The sequence below is a fragment of the Ochotona princeps genome, chromosome X (genome assembly GCF_030435755.1).
Source record: "Ochotona princeps isolate mOchPri1 chromosome X, mOchPri1.hap1, whole genome shotgun sequence".
NCBI lineage: Eukaryota > Metazoa > Chordata > Mammalia > Lagomorpha > Ochotonidae > Ochotona > Ochotona princeps.
In genome coordinates, this window is record NC_080865.1 from 94,815,899 (window position 1) to 94,830,217 (window position 14,319).

Sequence of the window (14,319 nt, forward strand, 5' to 3'; positions counted from 1 at the left end):
TTCCCCAAGGGAACAGACCTCCAGCCTTCTGCTGGGGTTGGGGAAGGGAATTTATGTGGCTCTGTAGAGTCGTGGGGGGCAAGTGCAGGTCTCTCAGCTGCTGAAGCTGACTTTTCAAGCCATCCTTGTTGTTTCTGTCTATTTATGATGATACCTTGCATGACAAATTCCTGAGCTGTTTTGGAGTTCTGTTGTACAAATTGAGTTGTCTTTCCGCTTTCCCTACTGATGACTTGGGAGGCAGGTGTCTCCTGTCTGCTAGTTCATCTGTTCTCTGCTTTCTAATGGTTGCTGCCAATATCACCCTCTCCTGTTACCTGTCAAACTTGTAAATCCTTTAGAATGCCCTTACTGTAATTTGAGCAGCTTTGAGGAGGGAGCAAAGCTATACGTTGTGAGTTCAATCGGCTGTCTTTAACCAAAAGACTCTTCTTTATGCCTTTTAGTTCCATTCACTTACATTTTAGCCATCACCAGGTATCCAGATCCACACTATACTGTCTCTAGCATCTCCGTCCCCTTTGCCTCTCTTATAAATCTATAAATCTATAAATTTATCTGCCTGAAAAGCTCCATTATGAAACACAGCTAGGGCTGTAAAACCCTTCCAGTGCTTTCTGCTGTTGAGAGGATAAAGCCTGCATCCCTTAATCTGATATTCAAGACCTTCTTCAGATGAGCCTCTGTTCACTTTTTTTAAAAGATTTATTTATTTTTATTGGAAAGGCGGATATACAGAGAGGAGAGACAGAGAGGAAGATCTTCCGCCCGATGATTCACTCCCCAGGCAGCCGCAATGGCTGGAGCTGAGCCAATCCGAAGCCAGGAGCCTCTTCCAGGTCTCCCACGCGCGGGTGCAGAGTCCCAAAGCCTTGGGCTGTTCTCAACTGCTTTCCCAGGCCACAAGCAGGGAGCTGGATGGGAAGTGGAGCTGCCGGGATTAGAACCGGCGCCCATATGGGATCCTGGGGTGAGTGCAAGGCGAGGACTTTAGCCGCTAGGCCATCACTCCGGATCCCTGTTCACTTTTTAAACCTCATGTTTTAGGTACCCTGAAATATTCACATCTATAACCACACCGTGCCCACCTGTAGCTGTCATCAGATGTGTGTGGATCAAGTAAGGGCACAGCAACTGGATTTTCCTGGTTAGTTTGTATTTGAGTGAGTTATAAAAATGTTTTCATTTCAAGTAAATATCTATCTAATTTGAAGCACTTATGGCCATGTAAGTATGGGATTCAATAATCTGCTTAAGACTTATTTTTATTTGAACGGCAGAGTTACAAGAAGGGGGCGGGGAATCTTTCATCTGCTGATTTCACTTCCCAAACAGTCACAATGGCCAGAGCTGGGCCAGTCTGAGGCCCAGAGTCTAGAACTTCTGAGTCTCTCACATTCGTGTAGGAGCACAATGACTTGAACTATCCTCTGTTGTTTTCCCAGGCACATTAGCAGGGAGATGGATTGAAAATGGAGCAGCCAGGGCTTAAGTCGGCATTCATATGTTATGCTAGCACCTCAGGCAGAGGCTTAACCTACTACATTATAGCACCTAACCCCTCCAAATCTGTTTTTCACATATGTTGATTGCTAATTGTGTTCACTATGTTACATATTGACTTTTTCTTGCTATGTTAATCCATACCTTATTTATTTTCTGCTAGATCTGAAGATGTAAAGATGAGGAAACTGTAGAAATTACATCCTGTAGTAAATTTCTGTATTATTATATGGAATGAAGTTTTAAGCCCAGCACACAGTGATTTAGTATTCCTCTAGGATTTAACCTTGCAGTTCGTTATATCCTTGTAACCAAAAGAACGTTCTTACACTCATATCAAGTATGACGGTATATTGTTTAGTAATGACTGTTATTCTTTTCTCAGATGTATCTTTGCTCAAGTCATAACTATGAATCTAGTTCTTTGTATAAAAGGGTCATCAGTTGCATTTTTTTAAATTGATATCCTTATAGCCATTCTTGCACTGGGGCTCTGTGTTTCAGTTCCATTCACACTTATAGGAAGCCAGGAAATGGTAAACATTTTAAAAAAAGATTTGCTTATTTTTATTGGAAAGGCAGATCAGATTTAGAGAGAATGAGAGACAGAGAGAAACATCTTTCATGTGCTGGTTCACTCCCCAGATGACCACAGCAACCAGAGCCAAGCCAGTTTGAAACCAGAAAATTCTTCCATGTCTCCCACACAGGTGCAGGATCCCAAGGCTTTGGACTATCCTCTACTGCTTTCCCAGGCCATAGCACGGAGCCGAATCAGCAGTGGAGCAGCCAGGATATGATGCAATGTCCATATGGGATCCTGTGCTTGCATGGTGAAGATTTAGCCATTGAGTCATTGCACCAGGCACACGCTAAACTTTTAAAATACTTTTTTGACCAATGAGTGATGCCTGAAACAAATTTTACTATGCATATCCTGGACATGGAGTACAAAAAAGACACCACTGGAGAAGGAGGCAGAGAGTAATCATTTTGGATTAGAAGATATTAAAAAGTAGATAAGAAATCACAACATTTTCAAAGACACTATTTAATGTATTTTCTGAAAATTCATTAACATGCATACTGTATAAAAGAAAAAAAAACTTGCTTGCCTTTTGGAAATGTTTTGAACCAAAATCAGCTTATTCCTCATTAGATTTTCAGAGCACCGTGATAGATTGTTTATATTTCCCTTTATCTTCTATGGACAGAACTAAAAGAATATGTTGCAGGAAGGCCGGTGGTAAGTAGTTCAGAAAAGTAGTAGTTGTATAGGAGGAAGAAAGCTAAGATATATTCCAAAAGTCGGGCATTCAGTTTACAGATTTGAAGTCAGACTGCTTCGCATATTGGAAAATGGAGCAGGATGTAAAAAAACTGAGTAAGGTCACAAAACAAAGATAGTATAGATTATTAATGCAGAGGTTCCAGAGGAGAAATAAGGTAAGACCAAAGGGGAAGTGGGGCAGAAAATGGAAAAAGTCCTGTAAACTCCCAACCAATTCTAAGACACAGAGTCTCAGACATTTTTGACATTATAGATTATTTCGTCTTGGAATACTCACCAGTGAATCTTGTCCAGCATCTCCTTTGGACTTGATAAAAATGGCTAAATATCAACCTTGACTCAGGTTTGTTGCAGCCAGCTTTGTGGTGGGTGTGGGCCAGCTGCTATGGTGACCACCAGCCGCCACCCGTGATTATTGAACTGCAAAAAATGTGGCTAGTCTGAAAGGCATAGGCTATAAGCATAAAATACAGAACAGGATTTGAACACCAAAATAGTAACAAAACTATAAATATTTGATAAGTAATTTTTTATAATCATTGCAACTTTAAATGATTATATTTGGATATGTTAGGTTAAATAAAATAAGTTATTGGATTTGATTTTATCAATTTCTGTTTTTTTTTTTTTTAAGATTTATTCATTTTATTACAGCCAGATATACAGAGAGGAGGAGAGACAGAGAGGAAGATCTGCTGTCCGATGATTCACTCCCCAAGAGGCTACAATGTCCAGTGCTGCGCCAATCTGAAGCCAAGAGCCTGGAACTTCCTCCAGGTCTCCCACGTGGGTGCAGGGTCCCAAGGCTTTGGGCCATCCTCAACTGCTTTCCCATGCTTCAAGCAGGGAGCTGGATGGAAAGTGGAGCTGCTGGGATTAGAACCGGCGCCCATATGGGATCCCGGGGCTTTCAAGGCGAGGACTTTAGCCGCTAGGCCACGCCGCTGGGCCCCCCAATCCATAATTTTTTAAAAACATTTTTATTTTTATTTTTTTATTGGAAAGGCAGATACAGAGAGAAGGAGAGACTGAGCCAAAGATATTCTGTCTGCTGGTTAACTCCCCAAGTGGCCGCAATGGCCGGAGCTAAGCGGATCCAAAGCCAGGAGTCAGGAGCTTCTTCCGGGCTTCCAATATAGAAGGATGGCCTTGGGCTGTCCTTGACTGTTTTCCCAGGCTACAGGCAGTTCAGCTGGGACATGAACCGGTACCCATATGAGATCCCGGTACATGCAAAGTGAGGAGTTTAGCCACTAGGCTATCACACTGGGTTGAATTTGGAAGTTTTAAAAGTTTTTGATAGTAGTTTATAAAATTTTCTTTTAATAACTTAGCAACCTCTCATTAAGCCTTTCTGCATGACTTAGAGAAGTGAGTCTCAGACTCAGCCTTTTTGCTGGTGGGAGATTGTATGGAGGGAGGCAGCTGAAGACGGGAAGGGACAACTCTGACTTTTCATCTCTTTTCTAAACTGGCCTTCCAGGCAAGATTTCATTTAGAATTTCTCTACTGAAAACAAATTGAAAACCACTGACCTTGGGTTTTCATGTAGCCTGAGCTGTTCTTTCCTGTCAGATATTCTGGTGTCAGGATGCATACTCCTTGTACACTACCTTTTTGACTTGCTACTTTTAATCTGTTTTGGTTTCAGAATTTTAGTAGCAAAGTGGCTGTGCATGCATGTGAATCAAGGACTTGTGTTCTCTGATGAAAGTGAAGCAGTTCAGGTGCCTAGCTTTGTGTCAGCTTGTTTCAGTTGCTCTGCAGCTTTCCTTATCCTTCTGTTTGCCGATTCTTGACTGCATTCCAGTTTTAGAAGCTGGCCAATTAAGATATCACTGTGGAAGGATTTTTGGACATGGGTAAAGGCACGATAAAATCAAACACAGTAGCCAACTAACTATATGTCTTTGTTGTACTTTTTTTTTTCTAAAGGAATCTCTCAGACAAAACTTGCAAGGTGTCAAAAAATAGGTTTAATAATGTATGCTAATTACTCACCTTTGAAACCACATGATGATAAATTTGTCTGAAAGATAAGTAATCAAGTCTGTTACCTTGTCAGCAACTAAATATTTAGCATGCTGCAAAAATAGATTATGAGAGCCGTATTTTTCATATGTGTTTGATAGCAAAGTAATTTTGAAGTGAAAACCAAGATTCTTTAGACAAATTAATTTTAGTTTCAGTGAAAGTGCTATGCTTGTGTACAACTTTGTATGTGTTTATTAGAGGTTATTCTTGCCCGCCCCATTCCTCTTTGCAAAACTTTTAGAAGATATGTATTTATTTGAAAGGGAGACACACAGAGAGAAACAGATATCTTGCACCTGTTGGTTCACTCTCCAAATGGCTCTCACAGCTGGTGCTGGGTTATGTGGAAGCCAGAATCCAGGAGTCCATTCAGGTCACCCACTATTGCGGCAGGGGCCCAAGTATTTGACTCTTTTTTTTTTTTCATTTTTTGTTGCTTTAACCAAGGTACATTAACAGAAATTGGATTAGAAGAGCGGCTGGGACTTGAACCAGAGCCTTGCTGCATCACAATGCTATCTCCTCTTCCCCCTAGAACACTTTTAAAAATGTATGCTTTGTGCCAGCTTAGCAAGTTAAGCCACCACCTCCATCACCAGCATCCATTATGGGTGCCAATTTGAGTCCTGGTTGCATTACTTCTGATCCAGCTCTCTGCTAATGAACTTATGGAAGCAGTGGAAGATGTCCTAGGTCCCTAGGCCCCTGCTACCCATGTGGGAGACCCAGAAGAAGCTCCTAGTTCTTGGATTGAGCTATGCCAGCCATGGTTGTTACAGCCATATAGGAAGTGAATCAGCAGATGGAAGATATCTCTTTTTTCCATCTCTCCTTCTCTCTCTCTCTGCTACTCAGCCTTTCAAATAGACAACTCTTTTTTACATTTTATAATTATTATTATCATTTTATGATACAGTTCCATATTCCCTTATCCCCTCCCCAATTCCCTCGCCCCCACCTAGTTCCTCTATATCATTACTAAAGTATAGTTCTTCATACACAGTCATATGTCCATCATTGTGGGCACGGACAATGGCAGAGAGTCCAGAATCCTATTGTCAAGATATAGTAAACAGTTTCCTTGGGAGTCCATCTTTGTCTGGAAATAGAAATACATACTACACTGCATCCTCACATCTGGATGTTAGTCTCCATTTCACAGCTACTGTACATCCCCTCAAATGAAAAGTCATAATACAAAATCAACAATAGAAAAAAAATAGAAATTTACAGTGCCATGAAGTTAAATGACATGTTACTAGATATGACAGTCTCCATTACACAGCTACTATGCATCCCCTTAAATGAAAAGTCACAAAACAAAATCAACATCAGGGAGAAAAAAAAGAAATTAACAACACCATGAAGTTAAATAACATGCTATTAAATGACTAGCGTGTAGCTGAAGAAATGAAAATCAAGAACCTTCTTGAAGAAAATGATGCCGCTGCATGATCTACGAGTCACTGAATGATTTAATCAGAAGAAAGTGTTTTGAAGAGATGAAACCAACAGAAGACAACAAAACCCATGCGATATAGTTTCTGCTGATCTGTGTGGGTGAAATGTGTCTTCTCCATACAATAAACAGATGGGTTTTGTGTTTTAATCCTGTCTACTAATCTATGACATTTGATTGAGCTGAATCCATTTACATTCAGAGTTTAATATGTATGGCTGGGCCCGGCGGCGTGGCCTAGCGGCTAAAGTCCTCGCCTTGAAAGCCCCGGGATCCCATATGGGCGCTGGTTCTAATCCCGGCAGCTCCACTTCACATCCAGCTCCCTGCTTGTGGCCTGGGAAAGCAGTCGAGGATGGCCCAATGCTTTGGGACCCTGCACCAGCGTGGGAGACCCGGAAGAGGTTCCTGGTTCCCGGCTTTGGATTGGTGCGCATCGGCCTGTTGCAGCTCACTTGGGGAGTGAAACATCGGACGGAAGATCTTCCTTTCTGTCTCTCCTCCTCTGTGTATATCTGGCTGTAATAAAATGAATAAATCTTTAAAAAAATATGTATGGGTGGTACTTTGGTCCTGTCATTTTGGTCCTGTCTTCTGTTGTCATTTTACTGGGATGTTCTTCCCATTTGCCCTTGGTTTTGTTGGGTGCTATTCCTCTTCTCTGTCAAGAGAACATCTTGAAGTGTCATTTGTAGGGCAGGTTTGGAAGAGGCAAATTCTTTTAACTTTTCTTTGCTGTGGAAGAATTTTATTTCATTTTCAAAGACAAAGCTTTGCTGGATATGTTATCCTGGGTCGACAATTTTTTTCTTTTAGAGTCTGGAATATGTCACTTCATTCTCTTCTGGCCTGTAGAGTTCCCTGTGAGAGATCTCCTGTGAGTTTAATTGGCATTCCTTTATATGTCAATTGATTTTTTCACGTGCACATTTAAGCATCTTTTCCTTATGTTCAATTGAAGAGAGCTTGATAATCATGTGTCGTGGTGAAGATCACTTTTGGTCAACCCTGTTGGGAGTTCTGTTCCCCTCCTGGATATTGTTTCCCAATTCTTTCTCTAGATTACGGAAATTTTTCCTTATTATTTCTTTGAATACATTTGCAAACTCAGCTTCTCTTTCTGCACCTTCTGGGACTCCCATAACTCTTATATTTGGCCTCTTAATAGTGTCTTTCAATTCCTGAATACTTTTTTTTTTAGCTTGACCCAGCTCTGCTTCCAGCTTTTTGTTTGCTTCCCCTAGTGACAGGAAATATCTTCCAATTCTGAGATTCTTTCTTCTGCTTGCTTCATTCTATTTTGGAGACTCTCTACTGTACTCTTAATTTGCTCTACTGTGTTCTTAATTTCTGATAGAACAGATTTGATTTGCTTTATTGCTTCCTTAAATGCTTTGAATTCTTGCATGACCTTCTTATTTTTGATCAGAAGCTTTAATTATGGATTCTGTGTTTCCCATTTTCTCCATGTCTTCCTTAGTGAACTCTGAGGTTGGCAAAGGGTTTTGCTCCTTTGCATGGGAGTTTTCAGTAATATTCATTGTGCCATTGTCTCTTCTTTTGCTCTTGGTCATTGTACTTCTGGTTATAAGATTCTTCTCCCTGGGGCATGTTTCTAAGCTGTGTCACCCACAGGTCTACAATGCGATTTTACTTATAGCAGTTGGTACACAACTTTTTGCTTGCAGCCACTTGTGCCACAACCTCCAGTGAGTTCCAGGTCTGGGTTCTTATGTCAGATTTCCAACATGGTCTCCACAGCCCAGCTCCTGTTTTACCAGTCTCCACCTCCTTTGATATCATGCTTTGGTTGCACTGTTGCCTCTGCAACCTTTCTCCCACTTCCGGTTGGAGCAGGTCCCAGGATTAGAGAGACACCAGGTGTCCTATATAACTAGAATAACTAGAATGTTGCTGGTGCTTAACTTGTCGGAACCTGTTGGCTGTTAGATCTGGGGGCCACATGGACCTCTTTTGAGACATAGGATGCCAAAATCGGTATTATTTTCCCTGTGGGACTAGTGCAAATCATGGAACTCTGTCAGTTCTCGTAAGCTCAGCACTTGTGCAGTTCACTGTTGTCTCTGCAGTCCTAAAGCTATTGCCACAGTGTGCAAAATGGCGCCTGACATACCACTACTAAAGTTCTTGATCTGCTGGCCATCAGGTCTGAGGGCTACCCAGACCTGTCTTGGGTGGAACCTGCAGAATGCCACGTTGCTGCAGTTCACTGAGTCAGAAATGAATTCACTCTCAGCCCAGTGTATGATCAGTCCTTTCCCTTGCCTTTGTCTCCTTACACAAAATGGCGCCCAATTCAGCTCTAGAGGTCTGACTGGGCTATGAAATCCACCCTGTTCTCGTACTGCCCGTCTGTGATCTGCTGCTCTGTCTCTGCTCCTGGTCAAATCAAATGGACCAGCAGGATGGATAGTTCTTTGTCTGGGTTCACATCCCAAGCTCCCAGTGAAAGTCCCTTCCATCTGGTTGCTGGTGGAGTTCCGGCTGCTGGTGGAGTTCAGATGGCCATTAGCTGAATGTAGCTGGAGTATCAGTCACTGCAACACCACACTGTTGTGTCTGCTGCTTTGCTGTGTCTGTCAGTCTCCAGGTACCCCTCTGCTGTTGTTCTGTCCTTTCCTATTTCCTGAAGTATGTCCTCTCTGCTTCATCCTGATTAAATATTTTTCCGTCCGTTTAAATGTGTCCTTACCCTATTCCACTATCTTGATTCTCTCAAACAGACAACTTTTAAAAAATGTGTTGTTCATCCCAATGTAGCTCAGTTCTATAATGCAGAAAGAAATTAATTTATAAATTGTGTCCTAAATATAATTTTCACACAATGTTACAAAGTGTATTTAATAAAATTATGTATACTGCACTGTAAGGATAATTTAGAAAAACTGTATGTCAATAGATTTTCAAAGGCAGAGTCATATTTGTTCTGTGATTTTCTGTTGTATAATGTGGTTGATGGTATTTAGTCATTGCAATCTTCCATTTCTAAAGAAACGCATGTTTTCTTAAATGTGTATAGAGAAAATTAGAAGTATTGAATCGTCTTAAATGAGGAATGAATTCTGTGAGCAGAAAAACATGGGTGAGCAACAGCGCTGCTCTGACTGCAGAGGATCTAGCCAAACTCAGAAATTCATAAGTAAAGGAAGTTTTTTTCTTAATTTTAATTATTATTTATTTTTTGATACCTGATATATAGATGAAGCTTTAGAATAAAAAGCTAAATGTTTAAAAAATAATTTAAAGACTTGTGTGACAGTCTCTTGAACAAATTGAGCTGATAGTTTTCTGTGTGTTTCTGTCATTTTAAACTAATTGTGTTTTATTTTAAGGTCCTATGAGATGTACTACATGTTTGGATTTGTATTTATTGTTTTGTCATTCTTCTGATTACCTATTCGGCAACCACAATTTTATTCTGTTATGTTTGGCTACCGGCAGAGGTAAAGACACTAGAGACAAATGCATCTTAAGCTTTCTGAATTTTTGTTTTTGGAACTCCAAGTGTGTGTTTTGAGAGGAATCATAATTAATATTAACAATATAGTTGCTGCAACTTGGGATCGGTTTATGCTTTCTTAATGAAATATTTTGATTTTTATGTGGCTATCAAGGGAATGTTACAAGATGGAAAATATAAACAAAAAGTAATTGCTCTCTGGCTGCTTACTATAATTGCTGTGTAATTTTTGGTTAACATAGGGGCTGTCACTGTGGCTCAATGGGCTAATCTTCCACCTTAGGTGCTGGTAGCCCATATGGTGCTGGTTCATGTCTCCTCTACTCTGCTTCCAATCCCGCTCCCTGCTCATGGACTGTGAAGGCAGTAGAGGATAGGCTTAGCAATGGCTGTTGTGACCTTTGGGATATCAATCAGCAGATGAAAGATTTTTTTCTTTGTCTCTGTTTCTTTCTGTAAATCTGATTAATAACAATGAATAAATCTTTAAAAAAATTGGTTAACAGAGAATCAAGATGGCAGAATAGGGTAAGGACATGTTTAGACAAATGGAGAAACATTAGCCAGCTTGAAGCAGAGAGGGAAAATTCCAGGAAATAAGAGAAGACAGAACGACAGTAGAGGGGCACTAGGAGACTGACAGACACAGGAAAGCAGAGGACACAACGGTGTGCTGTTGCAGTGACCAATACCCCAGTGGCATTTAGCACGCAGCAGTCTGAACTGTACCAGCAGCCAGAATTCCACCAGCCAAAGGTGGGAAGGGGTATTCACTGGAAGCTCAAGAGGTGAACCCAGACAAAGAAGTATCTGTCCTGTTGGTCTGTTGGATTTGAGCAGAATCAGAGACTGAGCAGCAGGTCCCAGATGTGTGGTGCAGGAACAGGGTAGATTTCACAGCCCAGTCAGCCCTCTAGAGCTGAATTGGGCGGGATTTTGTGTAGGGAGGCAAAGGCTATAGGACAGAACTGCACATGCACTGAACTGGGAGTGAACTTACTTCTGGCTCAGTGAACTGCAATTACATGGCATTCTGCAGGTTCCACCCAAGATACATCCGAGTAGCCCTCAGACCTGACGGCCAGCAGATCAAGAACTCTAGTAAAGGCACATCAGCTGCCATTTTGTACAGTGTGGAAAGACCTTAAGACTGCAGGGACAACAGTGAGCAGTGCAAGTACTGAGCTGGGAGTTAACTCACTAAACTCAACGCATTGCACTAGTCCCACAGGGAAAATAATACCGATTTTGGCATCCTATGTCTCAAAAGAGGTCCATGTGGCCCCCAGATCTAACAGCCAACAGGTTCCGACAAGTTAAGCACCAGCAACATTCTAGTTATTCTAGTTATATAGGACACCTGGTGTCTCTCTAATCCTGGGACCTGCTCCAACCGGAAGTGGGAGAAAGGTTGCAGAGACAATGGTGCAGCCTCAGCACAGTATCAAAGGAGGTGGAGAGTGGTGACCCAAGAGCTGGGGCTGCAGAGACCACAGTGGAAATCTAACATAAGGACCCAGACCTGGAACTCACTGGAGGTTGTGGCACAAGTGGCTGCAAGCAAAAAGTTGTGTACCAACTGCTATAAGTAAAATCGCATTGTAGACCTGTGGGTGACACAGCTTAGAAACCTGCCCCAGGGAGAAGAATCTTATAACCAGAAGTACAATGACCAAGAGCAAAAGAGGAGACAATGGCACAATGAATATTATTGAAAACTCCCCTGCAAAGGAGCAAAACTCTATGTCAACCTCAGAGTTCACTAAGGAAGACATGGAGAAAATGGGGCACACAGAATTCAAAACACTTGTTATAAAGCTTCTTGTCAACAATAAGAAGCATATAGTACAGGAGTTCAAGAAAGTTAAGGAACATCACACAGGAAATGAATTCAATGATAGCTGATTTATCAGAAATTAAGAATACAGCGGAGCTAATTAAAAGTACAATGGAGAGTCTCCAAAATAGAATGAAGCAAGCAGAAGAAAGAATCTTAGAATTGGAAGATATTTCCTGTCACCAGGGGGAAGCAAACAAAAAGCTGGAAGCAGAGCTGGGTCAAGCTAAAAAAAAGTATTCAGGAATTGAAAGACACTATTAAGAGGCCAAATATAAGAGTTATGGGAGTCCCAGAAGGTGCAGAAAGAGAAGCTGAGTTTGCAAATGTATTCAAAGAAATAATAAGGAAAAATTTCCGTAATCTAGAGAAAGAATTGGGAAACAATATCCAGGAGGGGAACAGAACTCCCAACAGGGTTGACCAAAAGTGATCTTCACCACGACACATGATTATCAAGCTCTCTTCAATTGAACATAAGGAAAAGATGCTTAAATGTGCACGTGAAAAAATCAATTGACATATAAAGGAATGCCAATTAAACTCACAGGAGATCTCTCACAGGAAAGTCTACAGGCAAGAAGAGAATGGACTGGCATATTCCACATTCTAAAAAAAAAAAATTGTCAGCCCAGGATAACATATCCAGCAAAGCTTTCTTTTGTCTTTGAAAATGAAATAAAATTCTTCCACAGCAAAGAAATTTAAAAGAATTTGCCTCTTCCAAACCTGCCCTACAAATGATACTTAGATGTTCTCTTGACAGAGAAGAGGAATAGCACCCAACAAAACCAAGGGCAGATGTGAAGAATATTCCATTAAAATAACAGAAGACTAAATCAACAAACAACCCATTGCTAAAATGACAGGACCAAATTATCACCCATTCACTTTAACCCTGAATGTAAATTGCTTAAACTCATCAATCAAACGTCATAGATTAGTAGACTGGATTAAGAACACTAAACCCATGTATTTGTTGCCTACATAAGACATATCTCACCAAGAAAGATCAGTGGAAACTATATCTCATGGATTTTGATTTTTTCTTAGTTTCATCTGTTCAAAATACTTTCTCATTAAATTCTTCACTGACTCATAGATATACAGTAGCATCATTTTCTTCAAGAAGATTAATTCATTTTTCATTTCTTTAGTGACACATTCATCATTCAGTAGCATGTTAACTTCATGGTGTTTTTGATTTATTCCTTCTTCCTGTTGTTGATTTTGTTTTGTGGCTTTTCATTTTAGAGGATGTATAATAACTGTGTAATGGAGACTATCATATCCAGTAGTATGTTATTTAACTTCATGGCACTGTAAATTTCTATTTTTTTTTCTATTGTTGATTTTGTATTGTGGCTTTTCATTTAAGGGGATATATAGTAACTGTATAATGATGACTGTCATATCCAGATGTGAGGATACAATGCAGTATGTATATCTACTTCCAGACAAAGATGGACTCCCAAGGAAACTGTTTACTATATCTTGACAATAGGATGCTGGACTCTTTGCTATTGTTCATGCCCATAATAATGGACATTTGACTGTATATGAAGAACTATACTATATTACTAATATAGGGGAACTCATTATGGGGGTTGGGGAGGGTACTTGGGGAGGAGGTAAGGAAAATCCCAGGGCTTTGGAAATGTATCATAGAATGATAATAGTAAGAAAAGTAAAAATTTGGTTAACATAGAAAGATATAGAGAACTGATTTTATATTTACCACATAAAATGTCTGGGTCAATGATATTGTCTTTTTGTAGAACAAAGTTTTAAGTTCAGAATAGTTTTAAATTACAGAACAAAAACCATGAAGTAGTAGACAGAATTCTGACACTAGATTTCCCTATTATTGGCAGTGGCTTTTAAAAATTTTTAACATTGTTTACATAGTTGAGAAGAATATTCGCTCATGTGGGAGGGTCAGGTATGGAGGAAGGTGACTGGCAAAAGTATTTCAGTTTTTTTTTTCTTCTGTGTCTGCAGGAAAGGAGGAGCAGAGACCTGTTCCTTGCTGCCAAACCACATCAGCATCCAGGGATGGGGATGGTCGTTTGACGACACCTTAGTGACCCTGATGTAGGGAAGAGTATTCCAAGGATGTTGCTTGATTTATTTATTTTTATTGTAAAATCAGATATATAGATAGAGAGGAGGAGAGACAGAGAGGAAGATCTTCTGTCCATTGATTCACTCCCCAAGAGACTACAATGGCTGGAGCTGAGCTGATCCTAAGTCAGGAGCCAGGATTTTCTTCTGGGTCTCCCATGTAGGTGCAGGGTCCCAAAGTTTTGGGCCATCCTTGACTGCTTTTCCAGGCCACAAGCAGGGAGCTGGATGGGAAGTGGGGCTGCCAGGATTAGAATGGTGCCCATATGGGATCCTGGCATGTGCAAGGTGAGGACTTTAGCTGCTAGGCTACTGCACCAGGCTACCTTGTTTTATTGCATGCTAGTGGGTGCAAATCCTGGCCCAACCTGGCCTTTCCCAAGACTCAACTCACAAACACTGATGAACACTACAGCCTTGCCTGGCCTGGCTGCCCAGCCTGGGCTCTTGTGCTCCCCAACAGGAGCTACAACCTAAAAGGGGAGTTCCTCAAGTTCCCCTACCAGGCCAATTCCTAGCCCCAGATCTCACACACACTAGTGCAGGCAGCAGCCTTACTTAATATGGTGGTTTTTTTTTTTTTTTTTTTT